This window comes from Pinus tabuliformis, chromosome 7 (genome assembly GCF_031772625.1).
Source record: "Pinus tabuliformis cultivar Carrire ecotype Pingquan chromosome 7, CPIR1, whole genome shotgun sequence".
Taxonomy (NCBI): domain Eukaryota; kingdom Viridiplantae; phylum Streptophyta; class Pinopsida; order Pinales; family Pinaceae; genus Pinus; species Pinus tabuliformis.
In genome coordinates, this window is record NC_142293.1 from 1,712,759,125 (window position 1) to 1,712,765,416 (window position 6,292).

General features: G+C 39.0%; 1 pseudogene; it reads right to left on the bottom strand.

Annotated features, from left to right (window-relative positions):
- Nucleotides 1–224: 224 nt before the first annotated feature.
- On the bottom strand, nucleotides 225–851 carry LOC149255176 (floricaula/leafy-like protein FL1 pseudogene; annotated as a pseudogene).
- Between the last annotated feature and the right edge of the window lie 5,441 nt (nucleotides 852–6,292).

The window sequence follows — 6,292 nt, forward strand, 5'->3', positions numbered from 1 at the left end:
GTGCAGACCTGAACATTCAATCAGATGGCTGCCAGTTAATATCACACGGCCCTTCTGACTGAACTTTACGCTCCGGGGAAAACCATTTTGACAAAACTTCTCTGCCATGTGTCAGTTGATGATTGTTATCGCTGCCCCTTCGAGAAATACCACCGTCTCATGAAAAGTGGTGCGATGAACACTAGCGGTTTTCTGGAATAAATGCGGCAGTTGGAATTATAATTTCAACACTCCCCTTTAATTTCAACTGCTGGGTTATCATTCATACCCAAACATTTCCTCAAAAATTCAAAACTTTTCTGTCTATTCGTATCAGCTTTCCTTTCATTGCTCTCACTGCTGTGCTCAGGCACTCCAATCAATCCCGAGCCACAAAACTGTGCCTGGTTACTGTTCTGGAGAATAAGAGTATTGTCTTTGCACCTGGCTATATCCATTGGGACATGATCTGCACTTGTGCTTTCTGGGAAAATCAGTGGGTCATTTGCTCTTAGTTCCTTAGATGTTCCTTCGGATGCCATAGCAACTACAAAAGTATTCTGATCATCATGTAATATCCTCTTTCTCTCTGCCTTAGACAAGATTTCCAACCTTTTCATCTTCAAGCTATCCTGCAACCTTTTCTTCTCTGCTCTTATGGCAGATTTAATTCCATATCTCTCCCCTATAAGAAGATCCATATGATAGAGTTCTACCAGGGTCTTCATCAAATCTTAATTCTCTTCCTCTGTCATATTGATAAGGGTGTCGGCAGTGAAGCCTATCTCGGTCATCTTGGCAAGAGTTACGTATCGAACTCCATACTCTTTAAACAGAACTTCAAGGGACTTCAATTCCTTTCTCCCATTCATAGCTTCTATCCATTTCCTATCTTTAATTGCTTCTTTGAAATGAAGTCATCAACATGACAATACAAAGCAAACAAAGAATTCATACCTTCATTTGTTGCCTCTTGTTCATAAATGTCACTTAAATTTCTGAACTTCTTACCTCTTTCATTTGGTGTACAAGTGCTTGAAGAAGCACTTGAATTTCCTCCTTGTGATGTGCTTGGAGAAGCACTTTCATTTCTCCTCAATGGTGTCCCTTGTTGTCCTTGTGTTATGCTGCTATTTGGGGATGTATTTCAGCCATCTCCTTGTCATCTTCATCATGAGACATAGAGCTTTTAACATTCACTGTTTTCTCTATGCTTTCATCCCAACCTTCCTCCTCAATGAACTGAACATCTCTACTCACAATAAGCTTCTTGGTGGATGGGTTATACAACCTGTAAGCTTTGGATTCCTTACTGTATCCAATGAAAATACATTTCTCCCCTTTTCTTTCCAACTTCTTCCTTAGTTGATTTGGAATGTGTGCATAGACCACACATCCAAAAACTTTCATGTGGGTGACTCCTTGCCTTGTCCCACTCCATGCTTCTTCTGACACTCTGTTCATGACTACGTTTATAGGGCACCTATTCAAAATGCACATTGCACAGTGTACAACTTCAGCCCAATAATCATTTGGCAAATGCTTTGTCTTTAACATACTCCTTGCCATATCCATGATTGTCCTATTCTTCCTTTCAGCAACTCCATTTTGCTGTGGAGTGTACCTAGTGGTAAACTGCTTATGAATTCCATTTTCTCTACAAAAATGTAGAAATTCCTCGGAGATATACTCACCTCCTCTATCAGTTCTTAGGACTTTGATATGTAGCCCGCTTTGGTTTTCTACAAGTGCCTTGAAATTGCAAAATCTTTCAAACACTTCACTTTTGTTCTTCAGGAAATAAACCTAAGTTTTCTTAGTAAAATCATCAATAAATGTTAGTATATAGTGGTAGCCTGCAAGTGATGGAGTTTTCATCGGTCCACATAAATCTGAGTGGACAATCTCTAAGGGTGCTTTTGCCTTTATGCTTTTCCCAGATGGAAAACTTTCTCCGTGTTGTTTCCCCAAGATACAACCTTCACAAAGGCTGTCTGGTTTCTCTATCAATGGTAATCCTCTTACAATTCCTTTTCTATTCAACAAGTTAAAACCTCCAAAGTTGAGATGTCCAAATCTCAAGTGCCACAAGCAATTTTCATCCTTTGGTTCGCTTTGGTAAGCCTCTTGTTTCACTGCTGCTATTACTTCTTTATTTTTCAAATATGCTTTCATCCTGAGAGGGAACATCCTGTTCTTTGTCATCTTCACTTCAGCAATACATTGTTTGCTGGGCTTTTTATCCATGATGGTGCATACATCATCCATAAAGAAAACATTGTACCCCTTTTGAGTAAGTTGTCCAATACTTAAGAGATTACATTTCATTCCAGGAACATAATAAACATCTGCTATGGTTTTCTTTTCACCTTTCCTTGTTAAGACATTTACCTCTCATTTTCCCATAACAAAAACTTTATTATCAGTCCCTAGTGTGACTTGTGACTTCACACTTTGATCTAACATAGAAAATATAGCTATGTTCCCTGTCATATGGTTACTGCAACCGGAGTCTAGAAACCATACATCTTCACTCTTTTCTTCAGCCATATTACAAGCTAAAAACAAATTATTTTGGCTGATATTTTCTCTAGTGAAATTTGCACTAGTTCTATTATTCATATCATGCTGCTTCTTCCTACATTCATTTGCATAATGCCCATATTTTTTACAATAGTGACATTGGACATTGGATTTTTCATACCTTTGTCCTTGAGCATGATGTTGTCCACTTTGTTGGCTGCTGCCTTGGCCTTGGTTCTGATTTGGATTGCTACCTCTTGCTTGAGCATTTGCTGGACTGTTTCTTCCACCTCTGTTTTGGCTTCTGCCTCTTCCTCTCTTGTTTCCTCTGCCTTGACCTCTTTCTCTTCAAAAGAACATCTAGGTCTTAAAGGCATGTTCTAGAGATGAGTTTTCATTTCTACTCAATCTCTACTCATGTGTTATCAGTGATGCATGTAGTTCATCAACTGAGAAGTTTGTGAGATCCTTTGTCTTTTCTATGGCGGTGACAATCATACCGAACCTTGAGGGTAGGATCCTCAATAGTTTCTCCACAATCCTCCTTTCTTCAAGGATCTCTCCATGAGACCTTATCTGTGTGGCCAAACCATTCACATGTGTGAAGAATGAGTCAATATTATCTGACTCCTTCATGCAAAGATTCTCAAAATCTCTCCTCAGCAACTATAGTTTTGCTGTCTTCACTTTCTCCATGCCTTGATAGGCTATCTTGAGAGTTGCCCATGCTTCTTTGGATCTCTTAGCTGCTACTATCTTTGGAAACAAACTCTCATGCACTGCTTGATACAAAAAGTAGAGGGCTTTAGAATCCTTCTTCTTATTTCTCTTCAACAGATCTTTCTCTACTTGAGTTAAGTTATTAAACTCATTTTCATCTGCTGGTTCTTCAAAACCATCCTCAACAAATTCCCATAAGTCTTGAAAAGCAAGCAAAGCTTTCATATTTATTGCCCAATAGTCATAGTTTTTTACATTAAATTGTGGGAGCTGAGTATTACAGATACCCATGCTAGTGTTGGCTCCAGCCATTCTTACACTCTTAACTATGCTTCAAAATGCTTGACTGTGTATTTAAAATCGCTGACTATCCTCAACAGTAACACAAAGAAAAAAAAAGAACTTGAGAAATACCTTGGATTCTTTCTTGACTGAGTCTTCACTCTACTGGAGAAGCTGCTGCAGCAAGAAATCCTTCCTTCAGCTTATTTGACACCTTCAAAGAGCCTGGACAAGCTCTGATACCATGTTGAGAATTTCTGGTAATTCCAAACAAAATTAACTGAACAGAGGATAATACTCTGTTTTTACCATAGGATCAAAAAATTGTTTGCTGAAGACAGAGATTTACACATGCACGAAGAACACTTGTATTTATTAAAAATACTGCTGTTACAAAATAAGATCTTCTTCTTCCTCCAACAGAGGGATTACACCAATTCCAAAAAGAAATTTACTCTGTCTCTGCAACAGAGAGCAATACTCTGTTTCTCCAAAAAAAGTTAACACACTGCTGTGTAGAAAAAAACATAGCATTCACTTGCTGTTGCGTTACATTTCATATGCCCAAAAAAAAGCATTACCACAGTGTTGTTGTGCATTCCCTTACATTGCAAGTTCAACAACAGAACATTACATTTGCGCGTTGCGCTTTGTATTACATTACAATTCAGTTCAATGAACAACCAAAAACATACGCACTGCATGCTCCCCTTACCTGTCTAAACAAAAAAACATTTCATGTTTTAACGAATCAACGAAAAAAAAACACAACAATACATTTTTGATGCAGGAGCATCTACCTCACCATGACCGGGTGAGGTCTCGTCAGGTTGGAAGATTGACAAGTATCTGGAATGTTTTCTTTTATTTTCTAGTTTAAGAAGTCATAAGACAGATAGTCCATTTATTTTATTTTAATTGCTAAAAGCCAAAGTTAAGTGTCGGTTAGGGTCATTATAAGTTTAATAGAAATAAGTGTCAGTTAGGAATTGATCTGTTAAATTAGGAAAGAAAAAAAGCAAAACTGTCCACAAGCAGAACTTGTAAATAATAAATAAAAAGTTACTTAACAAACTATTTATGTTCAACTGACAAATAGGGACAGTTCGAATTAAATGTAATCCCAACATATAAAAGAAGAGATGTAATACCAAAGCAGGGTTCTGCAATTTCACGATATCAAATAAGAGAAACAAATCTATTTTTAAAAGTCATTTATCTGTATACGTATATTGTCTATCTGCTGATGAATTTTCTTTTTTGCATAACGAATCAAAACTAACAGTATTGACAACCAGAGGGAAGCCACGGTGAGGTTACAATGTTTTTTTGTATTCTCGACAAATGAACAGGCTACAAAGAAATTAATTGACTGTACAATTGCAAGCGGAAGATGATGTGAAGAAACTCAGCTTAACAGTAGTGTCACCACTAGAGGCTCGGGAACGAACAGAACTGCACACCAAATCAGAGAAGCAACCTACAGGAAAAGGTAATGCTCTCAAAACTAATGACTCCTCGTAATTCCTGTGTAAGGAAGCAATAGCACAACCAGTTCTCATTTAAATCAACCCACATATAATTACAATGTATAACTGTTGACAAACCCACAAGTGCCGCGTCCAAGAATTGGACAAACCTTGGCCTAGGGTTTGAGAATAGAAACCCCAACATCCAATCGACAAACGACTGACAGAACAGGTGACCGAGACCAAGAATATACAGGGAAACAACAACCACGCATAGAAATAATAAACGACCAGACAAAAACTACAGAAAGTTCAGGAAACTAGCCGCGTGTTGACAAGCATTGGAGAACTAGAGCCTACCAGAGTTTGCGCCATCCTTTTAAGAACTAGAACCCGGAGAACCCATGAGCCCAGGTCGAACTGTGACTTGCAAGAGAAACAATGCAATATCACTATCTGTGCATTACCAATAAACCATCGAAACAATTACAAAACAAGAGGGTTTTGGTGCTAGTTACCTGCGCAAGTGGACCGAGTAGCTGAGAAGCAGAGCCAAGTTGAACAGCTAAGACAGAGACCAGAGGAGCAGCTTTGGTTAATACAAATTTCAACAGGGAAACTTAAATTGAAACAAGGAGGAAGAGAATACCTGTTGGAAGCCACTGAAACCTGATGATTTATCACCTGATAGCCGAGAGCGACGAAAAACAAATCACCGAGCACAGAATAGTTATTACAGGCATCCATTAACCATAGCAGAGTGACCAAACACAAACAGAAGTAACAGCGTGAGAATGGTGACAACACAACAAGAGTTGAAGACAGAGCCAGGCAGGAACTCAAACTTCTTGACAATATCATAGTAAAGAACAGTAGAATGAAACCCGGAGACTTACTGTGGGTGTTAACCAGTGAGCGTGCTAGCAGAAACGAGGAGGTATCAATCCATTGGAGTTTGGCAAACCCACAACCAGGTGTAGAGAACTTACAGTCATAGAACAGGAAAAGAACACACTCAAACCCTCATAGCAGTCGAACAACAGAACCAAACCCTCTCGAATGATCAAAGAACCGGGATATTTTGCCAAAGAATGTGCGGAGGAGCCAGGCTGGAGGCACATAGGGTGGAGTTAAATGCGGCAGTAATTGCCCACAGCTACAAACCAATACACATCACCAAATTTGCACGTGATCACTGGGAAAAGACCACCGTGTTGTGAGTCCGGCGACCGCCGACTAAACCCAAGTTACATAGAGTTGTGGGACCGTGAGGTTGGGTTACATCAGAGTGGTATCAGAGCTTTAAGCTGACTGAGAAT